The sequence below is a fragment of the Coregonus lavaretus genome, assembly GCF_964263955.1.
Source record: "Coregonus lavaretus genome assembly, chromosome: 28".
NCBI lineage: Eukaryota > Metazoa > Chordata > Actinopteri > Salmoniformes > Salmonidae > Coregonus > Coregonus lavaretus.
The window spans coordinates 29,105,159-29,121,726 of record NC_140015.1 but is presented as its reverse complement, the minus strand read 5'-3'; the positions used below and the strand labels follow the sequence as shown (position 1 = coordinate 29,121,726).

At 45.3% G+C, this 16,568-nt stretch overlaps 1 pseudogene across 1 annotated transcript in view; it reads left to right on the top strand.

Annotated features, from left to right (window-relative positions):
• LOC311103216 (centrosomal protein of 112 kDa-like) overlaps window positions 1–16,568 on the top strand; it is a 118,268-nt pseudogene that overhangs the window by 51,360 nt on the left and 50,340 nt on the right. The window contains exon 17 of the transcript in view: window positions 199–278. The product of the transcript in view is annotated as a centrosomal protein of 112 kDa-like (transcript). The remainder of the gene's footprint in view (window positions 1–198; window positions 279–16,568) is intronic.

Sequence of the window (16,568 nt, the reverse complement as noted above, 5' to 3'; positions counted from 1 at the left end):
ACCCTTAAGCACCTATCAGGAGACGGGCCCAGATGGCAGCTTGATGATAGGTGGAGTTAGAGGTCAGGAAGAGGCAACCCCAGGCTCCAGGTGGATAAGGTCATGGACAGGGGGGCTTGCTGAGTGATGGACCTGCTGTCATAGTGTCTGTCTCTGTTTCTACCCCTCTCTCTCTCACTCACTCACACAATCACACAGGTGCGTGCCCTACACAACCTGGCGGAGAAAGAGAGAGAAGAGGCCAATAAGAAGATCTCCAAACTTGAAGAGTCACTGAAGTGAGTAGTAAAACACTGTAAATCAAATATCTGTTTTATTCTTTCATTTCATCACTACTTGGGGACTTGCCATTCAGTTTGGTTCAGAACACATCAGAAACATGGGATTTGTTCACACACATCACCAACCCACAAACCCAAAATCCCAGCATATGAAAAATGTATCACGGCGAGCCAACACATGCTTCCATCCATGCAATTATACAATGATACAATCTCCCAAAGTCACTGATTTAGAAAAATGCTTAAGCACTCAGACGTTGGTAAGTGCTAGTTACAGGGCCCGGGACACAGCTATAATTTGCAGAGCTCACCCTTGTGCAGTAATTGAAAACTGCAGTGGATATTTGAAGCTATATGAAATGTTGTCGCTTTTAGTCTCTCCATATGTGCCTGTCTGTCACATGCTGAAACATAGGAACCTCCATAGAGAGTTCTTATATCTGTGCTGTGCAGTGTCCCCAGTTGTGGGGTAGTGCCCAATTTCATATTGTCGTACACCTATCCAACCGTCTCAGATCTACAATGGCCGTGTCCGAATACCCATACTAGCATATTAAACTGCATACTATATACTCATCGTTGCATACTATTTAGCATGTACCGTTTAGTAAAAAGTATGCAGTATGCCACTGCCGCAACGCAGTAGCGGCTCCTGACTGGCTGAATAGGTGGGGCGAGGCCCGAGTCCGGGTGGATCTTTCCAAATTCAACAGACATCGCATTAACCAGACTGATAATAGATCATTTCCAATTCGATTAATTTATCTAAATGCTGAATAGAGTAAGAATGGAGTTATAGGCCTACTCAGGCTGGTTATAGGCAGACTATCACATTCGACCAACACTGAGTGTACAAAACATTAAGAACACCTTCCTAATATTGAGTTGCACCCCCCTCTTTTGCCCTCAGAACAGCCTCAATTCGTTGGGGCACAGACACTACAGGGTGTTGAAAGAATTCCACAGGTGTTCTTAATGTTTTGTACACTATGTATAATGTAGTAGACCATATAACCCATCTATCCTATTTAAAAAGGACTGAAGACAGAAACTGATAAATTAGTTCCATTTCAGCATATTTATTAGTGAACCACTGGACAGCAACATAATCGTTGATTTAGGTAGCGCATCCCCATATCTAATTGATCAGCTGTTGTCAAAGCCGAAATGAGTATGACATCCGGGCATTTAAAGTATACTTGATTTCCACAATATCGCATACTATTAAACGAAATGTTTTCGCATATTCAAACGGCCTACTATTTAGGATGCAAGTATGGGTATTTGGAAACTGCCAGTGTGTCCTCCAGATGTGTAGTCAGCAGGGGTTAATGGCTGAGCCTGGGGAGCACTGAGGCCCTACAGGAATTCAATGGGAGACATGGAAGTGGTTAGGACTAGAAAGAGGCCTGCCAGAGAGAGAGAGAGCGCCTTGGCATACCTGGCCACTCTATTTCATGTCAATTAGGCTTTCTTTCTCTCGCTGTCTTGCTCCCTCTCCCTCCCTCTCTCTCTCTGTCTAGAATTAGTTAGACTGTAGCAGCCTTGTTTGACATGGTACAGTCTGACATGATGTCACCCACCCTGTGATCTGTCCCACCTATGATGTCATTGGTTGTTTGTTTACTTGTCTCAGTTGGCTGTAGCCTGTGAGATTCCACACCGCTACTTTTCTATCCTCACTTCATAATGCATAATTTGTAGTCATCACCTCGTATGCCCATATTTAGTCTGAAAACGAAATGTAATGTAAATGAAATGTAAATGTAAAACGAGCAGGTGACCTTATCTGTGAAAAGGGGTGGTGGGAGGAGCCAGAGCTTTGGCTACGTCTCAATACTCTAACATGGCCTCGTTTCCTGAATCCTTTTACTTGAGACCATTGATCATTGATGTCAAATCTTTGAATGGTCAAAAATATTATAACATCTAACCAAATATGGACTTCCTTTATTGCCCTCTGCTACACTATTCCAGCTACAATCACATATCATCCCCTCTGCACCTCTTCCATCTCATCCCCCCTGCACCTTTCCCATCTCATCCCCCCTGCACCTCTCCCATATCATCCCCCCTGCACCTCTCCCATCTCATCCCCCCTGCACCTCTCCCATCTCATCCCCCCTGCACCTCTCCCATCTCATCCCCCCTGCACCTCTCCCATCTCATCAACCCTGCACCTCTCCCATCTCATCAACCCTGCACCTCTCCCATGTCATCCCCCCGCACCTCTCCCATCTCATCAACCCTGCACCTCTCCCTCCATCCCTCCCTTCCTCCCTCCATTCCTCAGTTAATTTCTCCCTCGCTCCATCCCTCCCACCAGATGTTGAGCTGACTGAGCTACTCCTATCAGGCGTTCCCTCCTCTCCTTTTCTCAGTCTGCTATCGTTCCATTACAGTAGAGTACAGTCAGAGCACTGCTGACAGGCTAGGCAGGGTCTGATCCAGGGCCTCCTAATGCTGCATGCATTCCTCACACTAATTAATACCATACATTACCACATTACCGGCTCATACACAGATTACACTGCCTCTAATGAAAGTAGAATGTGTTCTGCACAATTAAACGTCTAAGCTCACCCAATCCTAACGGCCCAGAACTTAGCCCCAGTTCTATCCCCAGCCTCGGCTCCTGCCCCAGACCCAGTCTCCAAACGGCCCCAGAACGCAGCCCTGCCCCAGACCAAGTCTCAGCCCCAGTCTCCAAACGGCCCGGAAAGCAGCCCTGCCCCAGACCAAGTCTCAGCCCCAGTCTCCTAACGGCCCGGAACGCAGCCCTGCCCCAGACCAAGTCTCAGCCCCAGTCTCCTAACGGCCCGGAACGCAGCCCTGCCCCAGACCAAGTCTCAGCCCCAGTCTCCTAACGGCCCGGAACGCAGCCCTGCCCCAGACCAAGTCTCAGCCCCAGTCTCCTAACGGCCCCGGAACGCAGCCCTGCCCCAGACCAAGTCTCAGCCCCAGTCTCCTAACGGCCCCGGAACGCAGCCCTGCCCCAGACCAAGTCTCAGCCCCAGTCTCCTAACGGCCCGGAACGCAGCCCTGCCCCAGCCCCAGTCTCCTAACGGCCCGGAACGCAGCCCTGCCCCAGCCCCAGTCTCCTAACGGCCCGGAACGCAGCCCTGCCCCAGACCCAGTCTCCTAACGGCCCGGAACGCAGCCCTGCCCCAGACCAAGTCTCAGCCCCAGTCTCCTAACGGCCCGGAACGCAGCCCTGCCCCAGACCCAGTCAAGCCTGTTTACCATACTGTACTCTCGACTAGGGCTGTGGCAGCTATGGCATTTTGTCAGCCGGTGATTGTCAAGCAAATAACTGCCGGTCTCACGGTAATTGACCGTTAATTAACATAAACACATTTAGCATCTCCTGGCTTCAACGCATAGCCTACAAGCCACTGATGCAGACCTTTGGAACATCTACATAAAAAAAAGTCTAATAATTCCATGTAATATAGCCTACACCATCACAATAAATCCATTATTTATTTTAGACAGGTCTAATTTATTTTATTTAACCTTTATTTAACCAGGTAAGCCAGTTGAGAACAAATTCTCATTTACAACTGCGACCTGGCCAAGATAAAGCAAAGCAGTGCGATAAAAACAACAACAACACAGAGTTACATATGGGATAAACAAAACGTACAGTCAAAAACACAATAGAAAATCTATATACAGTGTGTGCAAATGTAGTACGTTATGGAGGTAAGGCAATAAATAGGCAATAGTGCAAAATAATTACAATTTAGTATTAACACTGGAGTGATAGATGTGCAGAAGATTATGTGCAAATAGAGATACTGGGGTTCAAATGAGCAAAATAAATAACAATATGGGGATGAGGTAGTTGGGTGGGCTAATTACAGATGGGCTGTGTACAGGTGCAGTGATCAGTAAGCTGCTCTGACAACTGATGCTTAAAGTTAGTGAGAGAGATAAGAGTCTCCAGCTTCAGAGATTTTTGCAGTTCGTTCCAGTCATTGGCAGCAGAGAACTGGAAGGAATGGCGGCCAAAGGAGGTGTTGGCTTTGGGGATGACCAGTGAGATATACCTGCTGAAGCGCATACTACGGTAGGTGGGTGTTGCTATGGTGACCAATGAGCTAAGATAAGGCAGGGATTTGCCTAGCAGTGATTTATAGATAACCTGGAGCCAGTGGGTTTGGCGACAAATATGTAGTGAGGGCCAGCCAACGAGAGCGTACAGGTCACAATGGTGGGTAGTATATGGGGCTTTGGTGACAAAACGGATGGCACTGTGATAGACTACATCCAATTTGCTGAGTAGAGTGTTGGAGGCTATTTTGTAAATGACATCGCCGAAGTCAAGGATCGGTAGGATAGTCAGTTTTACGAGGGCATGTTTGGCAGCATGAGTGAAGGAGGCTTTGTTGCGAAATAGGAAGCCGATTCTAGATTTAACTTTGGATTGGAGATGCTTAATGTGAGTCTGGAAGGAGAGTTTACGGTCTAACCAGACACCTAGGTATTTGTAGTTTCTAAGTCAGACCCGCCGAGAGTAGTGATTCTAGTCGGGCGGGCGGGTGCAAGCAGCGTTCGATTGAAGAGCATGCATTTAGTTTTACTAGCGTTTAAGAGCAGTTGGAGGCTACGGAAGGAGTGCTGTATGGCATTGAAGCTCGTTTGGAGGTTTGTTAACACAGTGTCCAATGAAGGGCCAGATGTATACAAAATGGTGTCGTCTGCGTAGAGGTGGATCTGAGAGTCACCAGCAGCAAGAGCGACATCATTGATATACACGTATATGCAGGTTGCCATGGATATCACCACCAAGTATTGCCATAAGGAGATGGAGAGCTATGGGTAGTGTGTGGCCTCCCACCCGTCTACAGGGCAACGGCACTGTCAAGACCTGAAGATGAAGGTGGCACAGTGTACCTCTTCACACCCTGTGATCCAGAAGATCCGGACAGACTGTTCCAAAGAGTTCACAGAGTTTGAACGCTGCTTACTAGAGAACCAGAACTCACCTACATCCTGTTCAGCACACGTAGCACGCTTCCTCGGCTGTGCCGAGACAGTGGACCTTTCCGGAGTGGCAGTGAACCCAGTTCCTCAGCCCTGTTAGGACCCAGCAGTGACCATCATCCATCCCTCTCAGAGAATATATCTCCTTCCTGCCATACTGATGCCGGACTGCTCTATCAATCATGGATAAATCAATGCCCATGGCATTTTGATAACATCCTGACTTTGTACATGGATAAAGTGGACTCTTGTCGATGGCTACTTTAGGATTTGTCAAGAGAACTCGGAATACTAGACATTTACAAGTTACTGGGACTGATTTCTGCCTGAGACTGTCAAGAATCAAGATGGGTTATGAAAAAAAATGAAAAATTAATCAAATAAATAATAAATAAATAAAAAATACATGTATGCACTCACTAACTGTAAGTCGCTCTGGATAAGAGCGTCTGCTAAATGACTAAAATGTAAATGTAAATATACACAGAGAATAGAGTCGGCCCGAGAATTGAACCCTGTGGCACCCCCATAGAGACTGCCAGAGGTCCAGACAACAGGCCCTCCGATTTGACACATTGAACTCTATCTGAGAAGTAGTTGGTGAACCAGGCGAGGCAGTCATTTGAGAAACCAAGGCTATTTAGTCTGCCAATAAGAATGCGGTGATTGACAGAGTCGAAAGCCTTGGCCAGGTCGATGAAGACGGCTGCACAGTACTGTCTTTTATCGATCGCGGTTATAATATTGTTTAGGACCTTGAGCGTGGCTGAGGTGCACCCATGACCAGCTCGGAAACCAGATTGCATAGCGGAGAAGGTACGGTGGGATTCGAAATGGTAGGTGATCTGTTTGTTAACTTGGCTTTCAAATACTTTCGAAAGGCAGGGCAGGATGGATATAGGTCTGTAACAGTTTGGATCTAGAGTGTCACCCCCTTTGAAGAGGGGGATGACCGCGGCAGCTTTCCAATCTCTGGGGATCTCAGACGATACGAAAGAGAGGTTGAACAGGCTAGTAATAGGGGTTGCGACAATTCCGGCGGCTAATTTTAGAAAGAAAGGGTCCAGATTGTCTAGCCCAGTTGATTTGTAGGGGTCCAGATTTTGCAGCTCTTTCAGAACATCAGCTGTCTGAATTTGTGTGAAGGAGAAGCGGGGGAGGTGCATGGGCAAGTTGCAGCGGAGGGTGCAGAGCTGGTGGCCGGGGTATGGGTTGCCAGGTGGAAAGCATGGCCAGCCGTAGCAAAATGCTTGTTGAAATTCTCGATTATCGTAGATTTATCGGTGGTGACAGTGTTTCCTAGCCTCAGTGCAGTGGGCAGCTGGGAGGAGGTGCTCTTATTCTCCATGGACTTTACAGTGTCCCAAAACGTTTTGGAGTTAGAAGAAATATGAAGAAAATGTAGTCTTATTTCAGCAGAACACAATAGCGTACTCTGAGTTGTCCTTATGTTAGGCCCTAATCTGGCTATGCCATATGGCTGTGGGCTACACTAGTTAGTAGACAAGATTTGCTTAGAATTCCTTGCCATTATTTTATATTATTTTATAGTATGAAGAATACAATTGAACATAGCTGAATAAAATAGAAAGGATATTTTATCCAAACGATTTGAGGGAGTGCGCACATGCGGCTATTCTGTGTTGAGCGGTTAACAAAGAAACAGGTACTCCTATATGCTTAATTTAGAGTTATTTATGTAACTTTAGTTGTGATACAAATGTTGGGCTATATGTTTTGTTTTTTAATACATTCTAAGGCTGCACGATGCGACTAATGATGATTTGAAAAAAGTCACATGAAAGGCATGAGCTCTGCTTAGTTTTTTGCGCAGGCTGTACACACTTCATCAGTCTCATTCACAATTTGACAAGCACTTGATAATGCCTCGAATTTCCCAACGGCATCCCCTTTGTGTCCCCCCTAAAAAAATCCATGTATTTGCGGCCAGTGGCCATTGTGCCCTTGGGCTGAATATAATAATTATAATTCCCTTCTCCCGGCTGCGTGCTCCGAAGCACCTCTCACTCACATGGCTCTCTCAGATAGCGCAATGCTTATTAGCCAATGCCCGTCACGTGATCGGGTCTTTCTCACAGGCTACAAGTGAAGACAGACACACCGGGCCGCAACTGCGCGCGTCCTTATCCAATTCCGAGGCGCATATTGAAGATATTGGAAGAACTGTCCACATTTACTTTTCGTCAGCCAACAAGATGAGTAGGCCTAACAAACAGCAAAAGCACTAGCCTATGTCAATCTACTATCCCCCATATTACAAAAGTTGACCTATTCTATTCTGTGCCAGAAATAAATATTCAAACATAGTCTGTGACAGTTGTGGGATGCGATAGATCCCAAATTAATACAGCCACTAGCATCAAAAAACCTGTTTTAAGCAATGAGCCTGACGCAACAGATGAGAACGTTTAGCTTAAAATGTTGATAAACTATTAGGCTATTTCTTCACATTCTAAGCGCAGCAATGCGCACACGGCAGTAGGCTATAAGCGCGAATGTTCCATTAGTAGAAAAACACCATTCTCCAAAATGTGACCACAAATGCGATTATGCATGTATTGCTTTTATTATAAATTTGCATTTCTATGGTGAAAATTATCTTCCCCAAACTTGAAACTCACGCGCTGCGTATGTATGCCAGTTAGGCTCTACCCCGTTGTAAAGCGGATGAATGTGCTTAATTTTAAGAAGTTATTTGGCCACTTTATTTGGCCACTTTAGTTGTAATACAAACCTTATCAAAACGTATAGGCCTATGGGCTAGGCTACATGAGTTGTGCAAAAATGAAAAAGTCGCAAAAAAAGCATGCGCTGATTCTTGCCTTAAGCTGGGCATCATTCACAAGTGATAATATATCATTCAAATACTAAATAATATATGTGTGAAATTTGTTTTGATTTCGAATGGACCATTATCATGCACTCGAAACAGGGGCAGCGGAAAAAAATTACATGTCATCTATGCATTTAAATTGCGAATGGAGGACAGCTAGGTAGGCTATACTCCTGTTGTAAAGAGAAGCAATGTGCTTAATATTAGGAAAGTTGAGAAATGAATAGAGTATATATATATATATATATATATATATATATATGCCATTTAGCAGACGCTTTTATCCAAAGCGACTTACAGTCATGCGTGCATAGATTTTTGTGTATGGGTGGTCCCGGGGATCGAACCCACTACCTTGGTGTTAAAAGCGGCGTGCTCTACCAGCTGAGCTACAGAGGAGGCCTAGCCTCTAGAAAGCTGATAAGATCCTCCTCTTTTTAATAGAGGCCATCACTCTCTTTTCTCACGCAATTGCATAGCCTATAGAAATGTTTACGAAACATGAGCACATGGGCTCTCATTAAATGTTTGATTCGATTTTCGATACATTTGCATTGATGTCAGAGTGATTAGAGGGACAATAGAGTGCTGAGTACCAGGTAGTTAGCAAGTTTGGTAGGATACTAATGACCATCAGCAGCATCAGAGCTTGGAGAAGCCTAATTACCGTGACTAAACGGTCACCTGGAATTTGACTGCCATCATGACCCGTGACCGCCGGTGTGGCGGTAATACAGTCACCGTAACAGCCCTACTCTCGACCCCTTCGGTGTTTGTCAAAGACCCCTTGACTTGACAGTTTGTCAAAACGGTGCAGTAGATGTTTTCCAGTGTCCTTATCAATGGCCAAAGGCACCTGGTGTTCCACTCAACCCTATTCACTGACTTTTTGAGTCATCTTGAAAATGTTTTTTTATATGATTTTTTATGTGAGTTCTACACCTGACATGTGAGTTTGATGTGGTTATTAGGCAAGAAATGCATGCATTGAGGCTATTGTCAGGTAAAAACCCATTGATATCTCAGTCCTTCTTTACATTCCACTGAGATCTGAATCAACACATTATTCATATCGCTCAGTTCCAAGGACAAATATTCCCTGTGAAGACTAGACTGTGATAAAGGCGCATTTAATGCAGATTCGCCTGACAGAATGAACAAATACATTCTCCTATCATCTGTCACTAGTGTCCCAGATGCGTGAGCAGCACGAGAGAGGACGCCTTTGATGAGGCAGCAGATGTAAATCTGGACGTATAAATTATCACTCTGCTCGGTAACAAGCGGGCCGGTCTCTCGTTAGTGTTAAACAGTTAGAAATGGCGAGTGTCGCGTTGGAGCTCCGAGCTAATTAATTAAGAACTGTCTGGTAGGGTGAGAAGGAGATCCCTGCACACACACAGATGCATACGCACACACACACACACACACACACACACACACACACACACACACACACACACACTGGAAAGATTTGGCATGGGCCCTCATATCCTCAAAAAGTTATACAGCTGCACCATTGAGAGCAGTTAATGTGACTAAATAGTTAGGCCGGGTAGCTATTTGGTTAACTATTTAACTATCTGCATTGACCCTTTTTACACTAACTTTTTTTGACTCATCACATACGCTGCTGCTACTGTTTATTATCTGTCCTGTTTCCTAGTCACTTTATTCCTAGTTATATGTACATATCCTACCTCAATTACCTCTTAGCCCTGCACGTCGACTCGGTATTGGTACCCCATGTATATAGCCAAGTGATCGTTACTCATTGTGTATTTATTATTACTTTTATTTTCTATTATTTCTCTATTTTCTTTATCTCTGCATTGTTGGGAAGGGCCCGTAAGTAAGCATTTCACTGTTAGTCTACACATGTTATTTACGAAGCATGTGAGAAATAAAATGTGATTTGATTAGAAAATTTGATTTGACATACACACACACACACAAAGAGAGTCTGATGTGATGTCTGCTACCAACTTGCTGCCGTGGCAACACTGAAGGCCTTTAAAGACGATCCAGGAGAACTTCAAAGCCACAGCAGGACCGCACGCAGGTGTGTGTGTATGTGCACGCGTGTGTGTGTGTGTGTTTGTGTGTGTGCACTGGCTGATAAAGGAGACGGGAGGATGAGAGATGAAATTAAACGAGTTTAAACCACTCGACATGCCCAACAGGCGCTTGGGTTTATACGTTAGACAGGCTGGCATCTTTGTAGATTGTGTGTGTATGTACGCGTGTGCATTGTGCACACATACGTATGTGCCTGCTCGTCTGTGTTTGGGTCCTTTTGTATGACACAATGTTTCATTGTGGATCCAACTAAAGTATTCCGACATGCGTCTCGGTGTTTGTGCTTCAGTTAGTGTTTCTGCATAAACACTTTACTTTCTGCATAAACGCGGGACAGCGGTATTTTGTTTGTTTGGGATCATGAGTGTTGTTTGTAAAAGGAAGGTGTGATCTACACCCCTCTGAACCCCTTCCCCCCCCCCCGAAAATAAAGAAGACAAGAAAGAATCTCTATCCCGCCATGCAAATGAGCGCGGCTGCGTCGGTTAGATTTATACGCCTGCGTCGCTATAGCAACAACATAAAGAACTACAAAGCAGTGAAGAAAGCACGTTTTCTCTCTCTTCTTTCATCCCGGCGCCGCTCAGATCATGAGCATTAGCATAGAGATGGAGGGATGTGCTGCAGACAGAGACAAGGGAGAGAAGGAGAGTTACATAGCTCATCTGGAGAGCAGGCTGCCTGCCTCCACAACAATGAGCTCCAAATGGCAGTGGAACATCAACTATAACATCAACTAAATGCTAATGAAAGGAGAGAAACAGCACACCCTGCCTGCCTCAGTGCCTCCACCCTAGCATTTCCTTCTCTCTTAGGAATCTGGCTTCTTTCTTATGGTGGTCCGTGGCTGGGGGTGATGGTGCTGGGCCGGTAGCAGAAAGGGCTGCTGGATGGTGGGGTCCAGGGAAGGTGGGGATGGTAAGTGTGGATCTGTGGAATGGATCTTGGGGTAATGGAAAGCGCTACGTGACTCAATAGTGGAAGTCCCCTGGCGGCCATATATACAGGCCTAGGCTTCCAGAGGCAGTTTGGAACTCGGTAGTGAGTGTTGCAAACGAGGACAGCACTCGCCGGTCCCATTCTGTGAGCTTGTGTGGCCTACCACTTCGCGACTGAGACGTTGTTGCTCCTAGACGTTTCCACATCACAATAACCGCATTTACAGTTGACCGGGGCAGCTCTAGCAGGGCAGAAATTTGACGAACTGACTTGTTGGAAAGGTGGCATCCTATGACGGTGCCATGTTGAAAGTCACTGAGCTCTTCAGTAAGGCCATTCTACTGCCATTGTTTGTCTATGGAGATTGCATGGCTGTGTGCTCGGTTTTATACACCTGTCAGCAACGGGTGTGGCTGAAATAGCCAAATCCACTAATTTGAAGGGGTGTCCACATACTTTTGTATATACAGTGTATGTACATATAATTAGGGATAAAGTGACTAGGCAACAGGATAGATAATAAACAGTAACAACAGCGTATGTGATGAGTCAGAAAGGGTCAGTGCAGTCAGTCCAGGTAGTTATTGGTGAACTATTTAACTAACTATTTAGCAGTCTTATGTCTTGGGGGTAGAAGCTGTTCAGGGTCCTATTGGTTCTAGACTTGGCGCTCCGGTACCGCTTGCCGTGCGGTAGCAGAGAGAACAGTCTATGACTGGGGTGGCTGGAGTCTTTGACAATTTGTAGGTCCTTCCACGGATACCGCCTGGTATAGAGGTCCTGGATGGTAGGGCGCTCGGCCCCAGAGATGTACTTTTGGTTTCTCTTGCAAAATAGAGTTTATTTCAATGAGACTACCCTGTATAAATAAAGGTTAAACAGTAAAAAACACAGTTCTGTTTCCTTCAGGGCTTTTAGCCATTCATTACAATAGTTTTGCCAAGTAATGCTCATTATGTAAATATCTGTACATGTGGGGTTAGTGCATAGATGATTTTGCATACTGTGGCAACTTCATGAATTATGTATGAATCCAAAGTGGTGTAAATGCATAGCAGAGATGGGAGAATCCCCTCCAGAGATGGAATACCTCTGCTTACCTCTCTGAATCCCCCCTTGATGCACTTCCTCCCTCCACTGTTCCTCCCTCTGCTGTTCCTCCCTCCGCTGTTCCTACCTCCACTGTTCCTCCCTCTGCTGTTCCTCCCTCTGCTGTTCCTCCCTCTGCTGTTCTTCCCTCTGCTGTTCCTCCCTCCGCTGTTCCTCCCTCCGCTGTTCCTCCCTCCGCTGTTCCTCCCTCTGCTCCTCCATAGAGCTGCATCTGCAACTATTTACATGCAGTCTCCAGTGACTGTTACAGGCATCTCAAAAGCCTCCTCCTCCTTTCTATAGGCGCTGCAATGAAGCAAAGACGGGATGTATGGCAAGTTATGTTGTTCCCTAGTTGCCATTGAGCAGTTGGGGCTGTGGCTTGTACAGTTGTTTTTAAACATAGTAAAGAGCATGGGAGATGGAAGACATCCCTGTGGCACACCTTTATTTACACTTATCACTGAGGCTGAAGTGGGGTGGTGAACTCTATATCACACAGGCCTTTAGCCTGATCTGCTCAACAACAGGCCTATATCTTAATCCACCCACACCATCACCATTACCCCCCTGCTCTGCTCTCTGCATCCAGGCCTCTCAGACAGTAAGTTACTTGTCTCTTGCAGTTCTTCTCATTTCTCCTCTCTTTCTCTCTTAGACCTCAGACAGATTTTTGGACCACAAGATGAGTTCCTCTGAAGTCTCTCTCTCTCTCTCTCTCTCTCTGGTTTCATAGCTGGGCCCCTTGTTTTTGAAAACGGTATATTTGCATGTCAGTTCTGTAGCCTCCAAGCTCGATGGTCTTCTCTGACTGCCATCTCTCTCTCTCGGGAAAGGAATGAAAAAGACGCTGTTTTATTTATTCTTCTGAGGGTGTTGAGTATTTCAGTTTTGCATTTTCTCTCTTTTTATGTACTTTTTTCAGGGAGGGCCTTTAATGTGTCTGTGGATTCCTTATCATTCTGTTTGCATGAGCTCAGATACACACACGCAACATGCACACGCACACACACACACAGAACCACACACACACTGCCTGGCATATGCTGGACCAGACCAGATGTGTCCATATACAGATTCCATATGTTAGTGTGTGTGTGTGTGTGTGTGTGTGTGTGTGTGTGTGTTTGTGTGTGTGTGTGTGTGTGTGTGTGTGTGTGTCTACCCTGCAGTCAGACACTCCACCCACATGCAGTGCATTACAGCACGTACATTGAGAACATTCTGTGCACACATGATCATTAAAGTACAGAACAGCTCATTGATTGAGTTGTCCTGGACTGGCCTGGACATCCATGCTATACTACCAGGACTTCTCTTTCTCAACCAGCTTCATAGTAGGAGAAGAGAACCTCAATAGAAGGATGGTAAAGTTGATAACTGGTTTATCTTGACTGGCTGTGTCCCATGTGCTTGAGGGGAGGCATTGTGTGTGAGCACTTGTATGGGTGTGTGTGATTCATACAGTATACACTACCAGTTAACAGTTTGGACACACCTACTCATTCAAGGGATTTTCTTTATTTTTACTATTTTCTACATTGTAGAATAATAGTGAAGACATCAAAACTATGAAATAACACACATGGAATCATGTAGTAGCCAAAAAAGTGTTAAACAAATTAAAATATATTTTAGATTTTAGATTCTTCAAATAGCCACCCTTTGCCTTGATGACCGCTTTGCACACTCTTGGCATTCTCTCAACCAGCTTCATGAGGTGGTCACCTGCAATGCATTTCAATGAACAGGTGTGCCTTCTTAAAAGTTAATTTGTAGAATTTCTTTCCTTCATAATGCGTTTGAGCCAATCAGTTGTGTTGTGACAAGGTAGTGGGGGTATACAGAAGATAGCCCTATTTGGTAAAAGATCATGTCCATATTATGGCAAGAACAGCTCAAATAAGCAAAGAGAAACGACAGTCCATCATTACTTTAAGACATGAAGGTCAGTCAATACGGAACATTTCAAGAACTTTGAAAGTTTCTTCAAGTGCAGTCGCAAAAACCATAAAACGCTATGATGAAACTGGCTCTCACAAGGACTACCACAGGAATGGAAGAACCAGAGTTACCTCTGCTGCAGAGGATAAGTTCATTAGAGTTACCAGCCTCAGACATTGCAGCCCAAATAAATGCTTCACAGAGTTCAAGTCACAGACACATCTCAACATCAACTGTTCAGAGGGGACTGTGTGAATCAGGCCTTCATGGTCGAATTGCTGCAAAGAAACCACTACTAAAGGACACCAATAATAAGAAGAGACCTGCTTGGGCCAAGAAACACGAGCAATGGACATTAGACTGGTGGAAATTTGTCCTTTGGTCTGGAGTCCAAATTTGAGATTTTTGGGTCCAACCGCTGTGTCTTTGTGAGACGCGGTGTGGGTAAAACATGGAGGAGGAGGTGTTATGGTGTGGGGGTGCTTTGCTGGTGACACTGTCTGTGATTTATTTAGAATTCAAGGCACACTTAACCAGCATGGCTACCACAGCATTCTGCAGCGATACGCCATCCCATCTGGTCTGGACTTAGTGGGGCTATCATTTGTTTTTCAATAGGACAATGACCCAACACACCTCCAGGCTGTGTAAGGGCTATTTTACCAAGAAGGAGAGTGATGGAGTGCTGCATCAGATGACCTGGCCTCCACAATCCCCTGACCTCAACCAAATTGAGATGGTTTGTGATGAGTCGGACCGCAGAGTGAAGGAAAAGCAGCCAACAAGTGCTCAGCATATGTGGGAACTCCTTCAAGACTGTTGGAAAGGCATTCCAGGTGAAGCTGGTTGAGAGAATACCAAGAGTGTGCAAAGCTGTCATCAAGGCAGATGGTGGCTATTTGAAGAATCTCAAATATAAAATATATTTTGATTGTTTAACACTTTTTTGGTTGCTACATGATTCCATATGTGTTCTTTCATAGTTTTGATGTCTTCACTATTATTCTACAATGTAGAAAATAGTACAAATAAAGAAAAACCCTTGAATGAGTAGGTGTGTCCAAACTTTTGACTGGTACTGTATGCGTGTGAGTCATACAGTATATGTGTGTGAGGCATACAGTAAATGTGTGTGTGTGCACTTGCACGAGTGTGTGTGAGGCGAGGCGTCGTGTGGTTTCAGTGGTCTGGAAAAAGACGGGAGCCCTGGAGCCTCCTGTCTGGCATGCGGCTAGGCGGAAGCCCTGTCACCCTCTCCTTAAGACACTCACTCTCTTTCTCTCCCTCTCTTTTCCCCTCTTTTTATCCATTTAAGATGGATGGATGAGAGGATGGCACATCTCTAATTTGAGTCTCCTCTCCTTCCACTTCTCTGACCAGAAGCCATTTAAAGCCATGGGCCACCGAGGAGCTGGCATCCCCCTCTTTCTTCTCCTCCCTCTCCCTCTCCCTCTCTCCGCCAGGCCTCCCTACGTCTTCTCTCTGCCCTCTCATCTCACCCCTTTCTCTGTGATTGATGGTGACTGACTGACTGCTGCTCCCTGTCTCACACTCCCAGATACATATTTAGGCACACACACACACACACATATGGTCACTCTCACTTCCTCAGATGGCCTCATGCATTCATCTACATACTACTGTCAAGTGTTAAATACATGCTTATTACACACACGCACGCACACACTCACACACACACACACACACACACTCACACGCGCACACACACACAAACAAACAGGCTCGGAGTGACAACACACACTCATCAGTGCACCTCTTCTCACGCTCACAACACACCCAACTTCTGTCTTCCTCCTTTTTTGAAAGTTTCAAAGAAGTTCATCCTTCTATTTCTGTTACTTCCTTTCTTCTCACTTTTTCCCTCGGTCTCTCTTTTTCTTCGTCTTTTCTGCACGACTTGACTCCACATCCTTTTGTGTCTTGGTGCGCTGCTTTGCACAGCACCCTGAAGTCAGTCATATTGCCTGCCTGATTAATAATTACAGCGTACACAACGGCGTGGGGAAAAACAATTTCTGCCATCTTTGATGTCCAACATGAGAAAGACCAAAATGACAAAGAGACAGAGGAACGCTATAAAGAGGAGGAAACAACGTCTCATTTAGCCTCTTTTCAATCTTTTTTTGTTGCCTCCTTTTTCCCCTGCTGTTGTTGTTGTTTTTATCTGACTGTCTGGTGGTGTGTTAAATAAGGAAGGCAGTGGTGAGGGAAGAAATAATGTTTCTCTTTTTCTGTCTCTGTTCTTTTCCCAAAACATCACAAGACACATGTCTACACACATGTGGGTGTCTGGCTGGCAGTGACCAATGACTCGTCTTCACTCTGAGCATTAGACATAGGCCTCATCCCAAATGGCACCCTATTCCCTACAC